We start from the raw sequence: 15,494 nt of genomic DNA on the forward strand, positions 1-15,494 counted from the left end.
ATATAATATTTTTATTAACATTTTCTTTAAAAAAAAATAATTACGTTTTTATGAATATTTTAATTATTATTTTCTTAAATAACTCGTCTTCTCTTGGAAGAAATTTGTTTTATATAAACTGCTAATTGCGGGGCTGGACTAGCAAATAGTTGCAAACTGAGACGGATCGACTAGCACCTGTCCGGAATCGATCGGAGCAAGTTACCGGGTTACATGAAGTTGGCTCACCTTTCATAAAATTGGTTAAATCTTGTATAATATTTACTTAAAAACTTTGAAAAACGACTTGCAAACTTTTGATAGAATTTTCGACATGATCAAACAATGTGGGTTGGACAAGTACAGGTACGTCATCGTCAAGCTGTTATTTTATTTAAAAATATGCATGGTTATTGACCTTTAATGATACTTAATAATAATTTATAAATTACCATGTATGCTATACATATATATATATTAAGCGCAACCTCCAAATAGCATGTTAAAAGGTAGTTTCTAAAAACATCAACATAAATTAGAAATAATCCATTTTTTTTTTTTTATAGATTGAGTAGTCCAAAAAACAGGATTTTGCTGAAAAACAAAATTGCGCCAAGTATGCTGAAGGGGGCAAAACTTCATATTTTTAAATTGGGTCTGCTAATCTTGTTTATATTTTAGTTCCAAATAGAATCTGAGAGGAAATGTAGGATTATTTTAGAGAATTGTAAGCAAAAGATTAAAGTACAAATATTGGTTGAAAAATAACAGAAAATATTTATAATTTGTGAACATAACAACTTATTACACGATTCATTAAGCAATATTATAAAAAATAATATAAATTTAACACTCGAGTGTACATTTGATTAATAAAAAATATAATGTATATAATTATATTTTGTGATTAATAATTATTGACTATTTGTAGACCGTAAAAAATTGAATTTACATATTAAAACCCATTCGTTTAAAAATTACCCTACTAGACTTTAAAATCTTTTTTGTTTCAAATAAAAAAGTATCCATATATTAAGTTAATTTATTGTTAAGCTTATAATGGATGCATCGAAGAATATTATTGTTCCTATGTTTTACTGATATTTATGTTTAATATTGTAGTAAAGAATCGTCCATTGGAGATTAGATATCAAGTTCTATTTTGCATTGTATATTATAATATATGTCATGTTATATGTAATATATGTCAATTGTTTTTTTGTTATTATTACTATTTATGTAAAATACTTGGCCTAAAGGTAGTATTACAATTGAATTATTCAATATACCCATTATGCATATTTCAACAGTATTAATAACGTAAATATGTTTACCAAACTCATAAAGTATTTTATCATTTTCACTAGAAAATTGTGTGTCAGATAAATTATAAGTAATATAATATATTTTATCGATCGTAATTAATAATTGGTTGCATAATCTCAACATTGATTTTAGCCAGTCAAATAACATTTCTGTTGGGTAGTAAAACTACAATGACAAGTGACACTATGGAACGTGAACTGTTTGATATCAATGTTATATAACTTAATAATAACGTCATAACAGTTCTATATAGCTATTCAATACATTCCAATCAATGTAGGTACATCACATCAACCGTCAACCTAGTTCAATTTATACGATACACTGTGGTCCGTATTTATAATCAACTAAAAGCAGTGTCTGTATGAACTATAATTATATGCAAAATGTTTATAATTACAGTTGTATTAACATTGCAAAGAGCATAATAAGAATTGGGGAAAATGGCAAACTAAAGCGAGATTAAATCAGGAACTCAATGACTATCAGCTTTATGAAAAGGACATATTGTTATTATTAAAAAAATGTATATTAGTTCGTTCGTGGGTTATATAGCAACAGCTATACCTACATACTTAAACATTTACCTACCTACAAAACTATTATAATCAATGATTTTTAATATGGTTAAGTAGTAAGTACTTAGTAACATAGTAGTAACCAATCTAAATTGAGAACTCAAAAATATAAAAACTAATTTTTTACAGTTAAATGTTATTAGTTATATTATTTATATATAGTTGAAATTAATGAAAATGTCATTGTTAATATTTTGACGTTGGTTGTTAATTATTGGTTAATTCATGACTGAAAGCTATTGAAAAAAGTATAAAGTTAAATTTGTTAAATAAATATAATTCTAAAATTCCAAAGTCTTTTTTGGAAAAAAAAAATTTTATTATTGATTTTTGTATTAATAATATAATTTTTTTTTTTTTTAATAAAACAAAATAGTTTTTAGCAAATAAAACGAAGAAATCTTTGACATAGAATTAACAAGTTTTTAACATTTTCTTAAAAAAAAAAGAAACCAAATGCTTTTAAATAACAACCCTGACTAAAATGGACTATTATTAACAAGGCACTTTATAGTCGGAGTGGTTGGAAAATAAATGGATATAATTTAAGGCGTTTACAAGATAAACGTATAGTAGTAGTTCAATCGACACTTCAAGCGGCTTCTTTCTAGTATTAAAATACATACCGTCTGCAATAAAACCTTAACGAGGCATCTCACGTACATCGCATTACCGTGCTTAATACTGTTAAGAATAAATTTTAACTTTTAGCTGTACTTTGGGTTTAAAATTTACATAATTTTTTTTCCATAAGCAAACGTAAACGCCGAGCACAAACATTTAATAAAGGCAAATTGTATAGCTTTAAAGCCTTATATTTTTAGTAGTATACACCCGAAACCAGTTCAAAGACAGTGCTCTCACAGTTGGTTCAGAAATCATTTTACTTTTACATTAAGATTTATTTACAAGACGTGACACAACGCTAAAATGTATATAGTCATTTGCTAACATAGCAAATGATATCTGTTTTTCACAAAAACATGTCATGGATAAGACGAGGGTTGTCGGGGAAAAGTTTTCTTGATATACCATAATAATATTGTTATTAAGAATTACAAGCTTGATGATATTGAATTTTGCAATTTTCAAAGATTTTACATGCGAGTGTACGTACTGGTAAGCTTGAATTTTAATTTTTAATTTTGTTCATGGGCAAAACTACTCAACTTGCTAGCAACGTACGTCTTTTGGGACATTTTGACTCATATTATTATTACTGCATGTTATATATGGGGAACAATAACTCACAATAACATACTTGTGATTTTTCTACCCACTCACTTAAAATAAATCGAAGACAAATATCCTCAGGCTCTACATTTCCCGGTTTTATTTTCATAATATGTCCGGTTAAAAAATGTATTAAAACATATAGACAATTCTTTCTCATGACAGATTTTAGTTATGTTCATTCGGTTAAGGGTATGTAAATATTGATTTGCTTGTATTACTATTTTTAAGTCTTTTTTTTTTATTATTATCTGTAATAATTGTTTAATAAAAAATACATTTAAAAGGAAAATAGTTTTAATATTCTTTTTTTATGTATGGTATTAAAAATATATGGAGGGTTTTTACTATGAATTAAGAATTTTTCATAATTGTATAACTATTCAAAATTAAAAAAAAAATAACTAAAATATTTTATTTTATAAACAGGTATCTTACAGCTAGCTAAAAATTGAATTTAGTATTTGGAACCCGTTACAAAATGCATCTTATTTACTATGGGAAAACTTAATTTAAAAGTATTTTAAATTGAAGCTATGGCCAAAAAGGGCGCACACTAGTTGCCTCCCATCCTCAGGTAGTCATCAGATTTATATACTAGTTGCCTCCCAAGAATATTGGAATTCCCTCCGGTGACCTTTATTACTATCTTATATAATATACTTAATATTTTGGGTCATAAACTACTAGTTGTCTCCCGTGCCAGGTATTCAATATTTTTCATCCGAATTGCCTCCCAGGTTATCCGAATTCCCTCCCAACGATCCCTTTTAAACCAGGTAGGTACCCAGTACAACGAAACTGTACTTATTTTTTATAATTTCACAAAAATACTTGCATACTACCAAATTGTGGACTGTTTTAGAATAATCAATTATAGTGTGTATTTTACTTTACATGTGCAATAAGTAACCGATAGTAGTAATTCTGTATGTATTAGTTTTTTGTGGAAACTAAATTTAAAAACATTTAAAATGTTTAGGGTTTTGCCTTTTTCGCTTGTCATTTCTTTAGTTACTTCCATTTTACACAAATTAAATTAAAATTAAACGCCACGCAATTACCGCTTTTTAGACACTACAGACTACTTTAATCTACAATAACATTGATATCGGGATACCCACACATAACAACTATATAGATAGCCATCAAACGTTGACGATTAAAAAATGATTACAGCATAAAATACTATTATTGTATAAAAACAAATTATTGATAAAATTTTTTTTTTTAAATCAGATATTTTTGGGAGGAAATTCGGATAAAAAAATATTAAGTACCTGACACGGGAGGCAATTGGTCGTTTTTGGGAGGCAACTGTTGTGCGCCCGACCAAAAACATCTCTTAAAATTTGCCGTGTATTGTCTTAACATTTAATAAGAATTGTTTTAAATATCATATTTAATAACTCGTTGACAGAAAATAAATGTAAAATTCACTGTATACTAACAACATATATTTTAATATATACAAAAAAAAAATCTAAATTAAATTATATTTAAAAAAACATGCAATTACATAAATATTAGGGTCATTCATATCAACTTTATTTTTTGTAGTTTTACCCCTTTCATAATTACTATTTAAAAAAAGGGACAAGGGTATGCCAAGTTTAAAACGAATCGACCGTATAGACAACGTGCCATAATGCGTTCTATTACACAGAGTGATTAATTAAGAATAAGACACTTACACCGTCTTAATATAATTACAAATTTGTGTATTTTTTTTTGAAAAATTTTGTTTATACTGTTTCAATACAATAAAATGACCAAATTGTTACCTTTTTTTGTTATTTTCCAGAGCTCTACCAACTAAGAAAAATAAAAAAGATAAACATTTCAAAAAATTGTCTAATATTGTAAATTAACATTAACTAAAGTGTCTTCAAAAGTAAAAACTACAAAATTGTGTCTTATGTCAAATTGATCACGAGTTTGTCAAATTCACACACAAATTATTTTGCTATAACTTTACTTTTATTGGTAGTAGTAGTAGTTAGCTTTTATTAAACAACCATACAATATAAATATTAAATTTGAAAACAGTAGAAAAAGATTTAAGAAATAAAAATATGTAATAGACTCCACAGAGTACTCGACTTAATTTGAAGATTTTTTTTTAATTACTTAACTAATTTTGAACTGTGAAAAAAAAATTATGATGAAAGGTCATTTTTTTATTAATAACTTAACATTTTTCTTTAAAACTCAACAAGTTAGGGAAAATATAATTTTTTTTCTATTTTATTTCAGTTCCAATGAAGTAATATCCGACCAACTTTTGGTTGAAATAAAACATTTTTTTATTTTAGGGAATAAAGCAATATGATAGGAGTTTCAGAAAAATTCATAATGATGAACTCCAAATACTTTTTCAGAAGCCGAATATAGTTAGAGAGATTACCAAACGAAGACTAAGCTGGGCAGGCCATGCTTGGCGCAAACAGGGAACGTTAGTTGAACGGGTGATTGAAGAAGACCCTATGGGAAAAAGACCGTTAGGTATACTTAAGCTAAGATGGGAAGATAGTGTGAAGAGAGAAGTTAAAAAGATAGAACCAAATGGAGTGAAGCAGCGGAAGACAGGGGTAGGTGGCGATTATATTTTTTTAAAGCCAATTAACCATTTGAAAAGATTAATAGGATTCGCGTTCGGTAGCTTCGGCGAAGTCCACCACAAGGGATCGATTTTTATTAATCATTTTAAATCTAAAATAATATTAAGGAATACTACAATTTACTGATTATGTAAATATTTAACAAAAAGTCTCTGAAAACAATAATTAAACGTTTAAAATGTATAAACCGCATATTAGGTATGACACGTAAACGTTGAGAAAATGTTGAGTTGTATTTTGTATTTTTTTGTCCAAATAATTTGATGGTTTTAGAAAACGGCGCTCATTTTTTTTTTTTACTTTCGGTATACAGACATGCCTGTCTTATAGGTTGTCAGACCAAACCGCCGTCACTCGGCCAATGTAACAGGAAAAACGTTAATTTGTTTTACCCTTGGATTTTGTTGTGACTCGTGCGCAATGAAACAACTAAAACGTTATCATGTGGCAGCTACGAGAAAACTGATTCAATTATTTTTCTCGTGGTACTATTTTAACAGGGGAAACGTTTTGTTTTTCTATCCATACACGTCATGATTCGGATATCCGAGCAGACGCAACACAAATATATTTATATATATATTAGTTATTTCGCGTTTTTTTTTTCATTCAGCCGTTTAGAAATCCGCTTATAGATATTTATTTTTGTGGACATCACGTCTTATTAAATTAACATTGTGTTATTTTCAATCACACAGTACACCGCGTTTAACGTATCAGGACCATTGAGAAAATTAGTAAAACACCATTGAGTTACTCAATGATAATACTAAGGAGTAGTCTACACAAGATGAAAATAAACCTATATGTAATTTATGTAGTATAGCCACAGCGCCGTATCAATACTCGGTCGTAAATTCCAATAGATTTTTCAAAAATATATTTGTCGATGTTTCTCACAATTATTATCTAGAAAATGGACTTCAAACTTTTTAAAACATTCTCCTCAATGGTCGAGTTATACCTACTGGAAATTATTTAATTTTATTTTCTAGTAGATTAATAGATTAGTAGATTATTCAACGGTTAGGTACTTTTTAGAGTATGACTATTTAGAGTACTTTTAAAATATATTTAATTCGCGACTAACCTCCAGTTAATTGACCGAGACATCTACTTTCGATTGATAAACAGCGTACTATTTAACCGGCGGATATAAGTAACTGGCGATTAGCTAACTGGCAGTTAATATTTCAATTGAAAACCCGGGCCTAAACCAGCGTTTCTAAGCTGACGTATTCGAATGATTTATGTAATTTTTATTTCATACAACTTCATTTAATTGAATGATTTGAACTGTTAGAACAGTTTCATAAACTAAAATAATAATAAAAAAATTACGTGTGTAATTTACATTTCCAAAATATAATTATTTTATTTTCCGGAGAGAATATTACTCGGTCAAAAAAAATTGTTTTTTATTTGTTTTGAACGTGTGAAACGAGTGTCCGAATTCATAATTCGCATTTTATTCATTAATTAACTCATGCGCAAAATATTCAAGCACTATTTTTTAATAGTCTTACGTACGCGTGAAAGCGGGATTGAATCAATATTATGTGAAAAATAAACAAAATTTAAATACAGTAAAAAAACTTCTATGGATTGTGCTATAAGAATAAGATTAAGTCTCACACCATTTGAGAAAGTGTGATTTCAAGGTGCGATAACCTATATTACTTATCACTTATATTAGTATTTAAATGCCTGGAATGATAAATTTATTGTTAATCGAATTTCAACTAGAGTTTGTATGGTGCATCGACAAATGTTGATATTGGTGTCAACGACAGTTTCCCAATTACCCTTTTGTCGATAATTTGAATTATGAATATACTCTAATGACACTAAGTACCTACAGTACCTATGGCTATATCTTATAACAAATAATTCGACACTGCTAAGACACATTCCAAGTCGATTGCACTGGACAAGGTGCAAGATATGTGTTTACAATATTACATAGGTGATATTATAACCTTTGTTGACAATGGCAATGATACCGGCTTTGGACATTTTAATAGGACTTTTATCGTGTCCGTAGTAATATATTATGGGCAATTATGCCGTGTACGCTTCCACAGCAGCTGAGACGGATGACATGTGATATAGATTGTATGTATGTAATCTATAGGTGGTGGGTATATTTATATGGCCTACGGTGTTCACCATTGCGGAAATGGATGTTAAATGTACATCGGATTTAGTACTTCTTTGCAAGCTATCCACAGGTCGTCAACATAACACTTATGGTAAATGATGCAACTGTCTCCCACGTGAGCTTGGACGAACGCACGTGGCTTGGAAGTTAAAAAACCCGATCATAATTAACATACCTAAATATACCACATAATATATGCTATAACGGTAGTATGCACTCTAAAACAAATACAACGTGTGCATTCATTTTGCAATAATAATAATTATCGATTACGACCGAGCTTTTATTTCGTTGCCATCAAACTAGCACCTACTATTTATATAATAACACAAATAGTTATTATTATATATAAAAAAAAAAAAAACACCAAGAATATTTTTCTCGATTCCCAAAATGAAGGATTACGGAATAGAATTTTTTTTTTTTTTTTAATTCTATATAATATTATCAGTCTCTGTCCTGGGGCACACTATACCTACGCCCCCGACACGCTTTTTTTATTATTTTTTTTTTTTAATAACTCGTACAAATTAGGCGTCCCGGCTTGTCTGTGATGTAATCCGGCTGTCGTTGGGAAAATAAAAGTAAAAAAATAACCACGAAGATGATGAGCACACTCGAAACGGCCCTCCGGACATTATTCGGACCTAAGCAATATGTATATAATATGTGTAATATTACATATAGCGTGTTACTTTCTATTAGCATGCGAGTTTTTATTACTTACACGTTATTTTTACTAACATTTTTTTATGTTTTCCACTCGTTTGGCAATAAAACAATATTGTTGCATCGCCGTCGGATTCGATTAGATAAGGAGATGCGCCAATTAACGGAACGCCACCGTTTAACGCGGTTATCGCAATAAATAATTAAATAATGAGAATTAGGTGGACATTTGATTCGGTTCGATTACTTAACATTTATAACTCAAAAGACATATTTTGTTTTTAAATCAAGTGTTATTTTTATTCTTCATAGTTTTTATACATAATAGACTATGTTGTTGTAGGGGATACAACTTTTATAGTGACTGTGTCTACACTGAGACGTTCTCGTTTGGTTGATGTACAAATCTCGATTTTAATGGTCTCCTCACTCAATTCTATTAAACAAATTCCATAAACTATAATCTCGGTTAGCTGCAACGAGGAGAAGTTTTCCAGCGAGCTAATGTCAATGCACATTTTGAACCGTACAAATATATTCTGTATTTAATTGAAAAATATTAATTGGGTGTAGCAAAACATATTTGTCCCATTTGCTTACAATAATATGACTCCATCCGACATCATAATTTAAAATCATAGCCAAATTATCAGCAAACACAGTTTTCAACTAATTTAGGTTGAAAATTGTTTAGCCATAGTAAACTAAAAAAAAAAAACACAAAACACAGCGTGATCTAGTTAATTTGAAAGGGCAATTATTTTTGAGAAGCGACTTTAAGTTTAACAAATGTCTTTTGAGTATGATAAATAACATACAATTGCATTTTTTCTTGATATTATCTAGATATTTTATTTGTATTCATTTCACGTATACGCCATTTCTGTATTTTTTTAATGAGGCTAAAAAGAAAAAAAATCCCTTAGTTTTTAATAATCTTATTTCCGTTTTTACTGAGCATGTATTTTTTATAAGACTTGGCAAACCGACTCAACTCGGAAGGAAGATGCATAATTTAAATATGATGTGGAACTTAAATCGCTAGGTTATATACTATTTAAGCCAAAATGGTGTCAATAGTCAGTGTAAATTTAAAAAAAAAACAATTATAAGTACCTATTATAATCTCAGTAAAAAATGATATCAAAAAAATTAAAAAGCAAATTAGCAAATATAGACTTGTAAGACTCAAATGCGTGACACTATTTGGCAAATTACATTATTTAGAAATACTTGCCGTGGGCAAAAATAGAGAATTTATGTACTCAACACAAATGGTATTATCCAAATAATTCGGTAAATTGCGGTCAATGCGTGCATCATCAATGACATCCATAGACATAATGAACCAACTTTAATGTAATGCTAGGATGAAACTCCTAGTGCTGACCCAGTGAACCTGTCGACGCCGCAACACATACATGTAAGTACACATGTACGAATGTTATATAATGAACACCAAGCCAGAGAGAAATGCTCACGACATCTATAATTTATTTCTTGGATAATACGGAAAATTATGATAAATAATATTATTTTTACTTACAAAAAATGACAATATACACTACACGAAGTTACATGAAAAATTGTGTAACGATATCGCGTTTAACTTTAAAGTTGCTTACGATAATCATAATAGAGTCATTAATCAACTGCTAGCTAAAATATTATAAGACTATTAACTACTGTTGTCCATATAAATTATATTATATAATACATTAACGAACAGTGAAATATCATGTTAGTTAGAAGTTATAATTAAATGTATTTCATAAAGTTTTACGTCAAAAACGGAAAGTCTCAAATTCGGTCTAATAGTTTTCCTAAACGTATACCTTTAATGTTAAGTATACATGTCTCATACAACAACATTATAATGTGAATGAAAACGATTACAACAATTTTGAATAGTACATAATAATACACAATTGATTTTTTTTTTTTTTTTTTCATTGAACGGTATACGATATACTCCAGTGGCGCTAAAGTACAAAACAACATGACTTGTTATAAATTTAAAAAAAGTAACTCTAACATTTGGCCATAAAAATATGATATCGTAGAATATGAAAATGTTAAACCCACACGGCATTATTCGATTTACTTATTTTGTTTGAAAAATAAATCCTCTGGCACACAAATAAAACTATTATTCTTCTTTTACTCTCTCTCTCTCTCTCTCTCTCTCTTTATGGCAACAATATAATAATTTTTACAGACTCCGTGCGACTCTACCCGAGCATTGTGCCCCTACGCTTCATGCGATAATGTGTAAAGAAAACTGTGGCCCGATTTGTACTTGGTGCAAGAGGTGGGAGGGTCCGAACAGACAATCCGGCGGCGCCACAAACGACCAACACAGCGACTTTTCTTGTTCACTGTACTTTGCTCCGGCTACTGTTACACTGCCGCAGTGGCCGGTGACATCATCACAAAGATTACACGCTTGTACACAACCTTTTTTGTTTTTCTGCTCCACAGTCTATTTATCTGCGCCGTCTATGTACATTATAATAATGGCCATGTTCGCGTGGATATCTCAAATCCCAATAACAATAATAAATTGAACAAATAAAACAAAAATGGACGGTACATTACAATAATTTTTCCAAACGAAAACCGAACACAAAGTTATAATTGATCTGGAGAAAAAAAGAACAACAACTTACGTCATGTATTCTACAAAAGCCATTACAAAATTATAATATAATACCACACAAGTCGAGTACACACCGCCGTTAAGACCCCATTTAGAAAGCACCAAACAAGATTTATAAATTGCCGTTTGATAAACGTTAAAGACCCAACATTTATAGGTAATTAAGTTTTTTTTTTAAATATACAATTTTAGTAGTTTGTTTTTTGTTAATCGCTGTAAAAAAGGCGTTAACATTATATTACAAGAATGTGTATTTCTACAGACATTCAAGTGCCATTTACAGTGTACTAAATGAATCTATAGCGGTGTTGGGCAAATTATAATCCGAATAATGATTAATAACTGTGGTCAGTAACCATAATGTTAGATTGCTGATTACATAATATATCAATACATCACATATGGTATGCTTTTACGATACAATTTATTAGTAATCATGATTACGTTTATGATTAAAAATTAAATTTTTTTTAACTGTAGCTACAATTGTTTTAAAATATCTAACTATTCTTAAATAGATTAGTTATGTTTAAAATATTAAGAAGTTCAACTTACAATACATAATCACATGAATAGATCGAATAGAATACATTTGATCTTTTTGCGACGGTTACAATTCGATAATTATTAAACAATTTAATCAATATTGATTTTTTGCAATCTGATATTGCATTAATTTAATCATAAAATAATCAATGAAAAAATAACTAACAATCAAGTGCGTGCAACTACGAGTATATTTGGCATACATATTGTGTTCTTACGATATTTTTCACAATAAGACGCATAATTAACTTAGCTACATACATTTTTAAGCGATATTCAAATGCTTGGGTCTTAAATATTTTTTAACGCTGATTATTATCTAAATAACCGCTTTATGAAACAAAACTAAAGGCACGGGGAATGTTTTTTTCACGGCAAAATTTTTATAGTACAAAAATGATTATAATATATTGTAAAAACGAATAGCTACCAGACCGCTTTATTGAAGCAAAACAAAATTCACATGTTTTCACGTTGCCGTATGAAACGCATTATTGTTAGAGGTGCGGTATCGACGATGCTATTTATCGTATCGTATTTCCATTTCTATATAATATTTCCAATGTAATTATTGTTATTCAAATAAGGCGCGACAAACTATTTCACTGGAAGCCTTCATAAATCACCATTTTCCCCTTTTGCATTTTGCCCGTCCAGCCCGGGTCGATCCTTTCTTGAGTCTCTCGCGCCGTTCTTCTTATGTCTGACGCTTCTTTACCAGTGCTAGTTGTAGGCTGAAATAACTTTCTCCTCGTCCGGCATTAGGCCATGGACGTTAAAAACATTATTTACAAAATTCATGGCTCATGAACACAGCGGCGTCCAAAAATAGCAACAAAAAAAAAAAAAAAAACGAAATGTTTTATTTATTTTAAACTGTCTAAAATGTTCTAGTTTTTTTTTTTATTTTTTAATCGAATCTAACGAACGGCAATATAATAATTGGCCGTTATTAGTGAAAAATGCGTTTGTTGTTTTTCCAATTTCCGCGCGTGCTCTCTCGACCAACAAGTGTGTGGTATATTATTATAATAATATAAATCGTATCAATATAAGAACATGAGGATTTGTGCACGCCTACGGTCGAACGTGAATCACAGCACACTATAATATAATAAATTCTATATTGTCTATGTATAGCTAGTGTTCTAGCCGTAGCTGTTGTGCAGAAGAAGTACGTAGAATAAGAAATACAATCGGTGGCCATAATGAAGGTAACGCCGCCGGTCTCGTGACGTTGATTTATTATAATATTATCAATACCTATAGCGTACCGACACTACTACTTCTCGGCGTTTATCATTTTTTTCTGCTTTAGAAACACTACTAAAAGATTATTATTATTATTACTATTATTGCCTATTGTGGTAACGGTGTACGACCTCTTCGCACAACGACCACGGCTGTATTATAATGCAATATACTTGCGCTTTGCCAACTATAACAGTACTGTCGAAAGTCCTTTCTGTGCGATCATGATGAATTTATACGGCAAACACGTACCACCGGTGGCCGGTCAGGTCCTAGGACTCTCTAACAATTAATTTATCATCACTTATGATGATGGTACCTTGTGTACAGGGGTTGGTTATGCAACGCGTTAATAGTCGTTTTTTTAACGATTCGCAACTAGGCAATTCGTATTCCCTCGCGTGTTCGGTTCTGCATAGTACTAGACGTACGCCGAGGCCAAATGCTGATTTAGTTAAAAAAAAAAACATAAATAAATGTGCATGTATTATGTTTTATTCCAAACATAAAGCGAAATTTTGCTGTACAAACTTTTTCTATAACAATTAAATAATAACATTTTTTTTGAAATAAAACCTTAAAAATTATGAACTTCTTAAAATGATTTTGCTGAGTGCGAATCTGGTCTCGGAAGTACTCTAGGACTTTGTTTATTTAATCGCCTACAAAATTGCTGAAAACTTAAAAAAGGAAAATCACAATTTATTTTAAAGACCAGTACTGAATTCAGCAAAACAAATATAATGAAAAACTATTTAAATAAACACACAAAACACGCTAAAAATACCATAAAGGGGGGGTGTTTTTTTTTATTAACAATTTTAATTGTTGTTTTTAAAAAAATAAAACTTGACTTGCTTTAGAAAATCTTAGGTCAGTGTTCACGCTCAACGATAACATCCAAAAGTAGTACTCATTTTAGTTTTTGTAACTAAAAAAAAAAAAAATAGGTAAAATTTTGTTGCAAGTACAGTGATTTATTATTGTTAGGTATAGAAAACAATTATAGTGGTGCTTTTTTTTTCAGATACGTGCGCCAAGTGTACACAATATGCATAAATCACGACGACTAGTCTGTATATAATATAATATATTATGTCTGTATATACCTCCAGGCCAACAGTAAGTAAGTGAGCAACGGGTGGCCGTTGGTTTTTTTTTTTTTAATACGGTTCACCCACTATGCTATTATTATGACCGACAAATAAGGAAGCCCAACGAGAATGACAATTTTCCCCAGACGGGTGAATGTCTCAAATATTGAAGGTTTTAGAAATCATTTTTACATATCTATAGTGATGTATTATTATACGGTTGCATTTGCCAAATGATGCGTTATATCGCTATGAATGCGGAATACAAATGTAATATAAATTGTAACTGGAGACAGGCTTATAATAAGTATAATGTACGCTATCTATACAGCATAGGCAAGTGTTTTTTTTTTTTTTTTTTAACTGCTTAATCGACGGTATCGACTTGGGCACAATGTAAGAAGTCCAACGAGTGTCCTGATAACTGATCTAAACGAGTTCCGTTGCGTTGTATTACTTTTGTTTTTATTTTCACATTAATACTTTGTGCTTTTTACATTTTAACACTGCATTACAACATAATGAACGACATAACGTTATCGTTGTAGGTTCTACCGATTATTGGTCGACCCCTTTTCACCGTTAACGAGAGACGCAGAGGGGTCGGGCAATATATAGTAGGGAGAGATGGTCACGGGAGTCTTCAGAAATTATTCAAACTGAAAATAATAAAATCACTGTAAAACGTAATCGATGGAACGTTGTCGACTTATTTATATTGGATAGGATTTTATTCGCAGGGAAAACTGGAAACAAGCACAGGAAGTAAAACGGGTTTACCGAGGATTAAGTACCGATCAAGTCGATTAAAAAATCTACCGAAATACAATAATAAGGTGTTGTGTAAAAACAAATATAACATGGCAAACGGAAGTAGGTATAACAGAATGCATCAGTGAAAACTAGTAACACGTTCAGATCGTGGGAACTTAAAGTGCAGCACAATGCGCTAAAACGAAACAATAATTACATACATCATGCTACTAGTGCGATCAATGGAAATGCTTTTAGATAAAAATATATAATACCGTTGGTATATCATAACTTAAATAACTGTTTTGTATCTTTGTGGTGGACTGATAATTCGCACCTCTAGAAAATATGAGCGCCAGAACTCAAAATGTATAGTTTTAAGAAAAAGCCATTTGAAGTTTAAACCTAAGATATTACAAAAGGTTTACAATACGACATTTTCAAATAATAGAAATACTCTATTAAATCAGACCTATGTGGTGTTTTACAATTTTTTAAGTGACTGTTATTTATGTTGAGATGTGGCTGCATTGCATACAAAAATTGTACAGCTAAAAAATTAATGAATTTCGAGTGTGGTCGTCTTGTTCCAGAGGTGTGCACGCCCCGTTATATTGAGCAATA

This window comes from Adelges cooleyi, unplaced genomic scaffold (assembly GCF_023614345.1).
Source record: "Adelges cooleyi isolate 19-005CV unplaced genomic scaffold, UGA_ACOO_1.1 ACOO_flye_CR_arks_rails_tigmint_CR_PRNA_31, whole genome shotgun sequence".
Taxonomy (NCBI): Eukaryota; Metazoa; Arthropoda; class Insecta; order Hemiptera; family Adelgidae; genus Adelges; species Adelges cooleyi.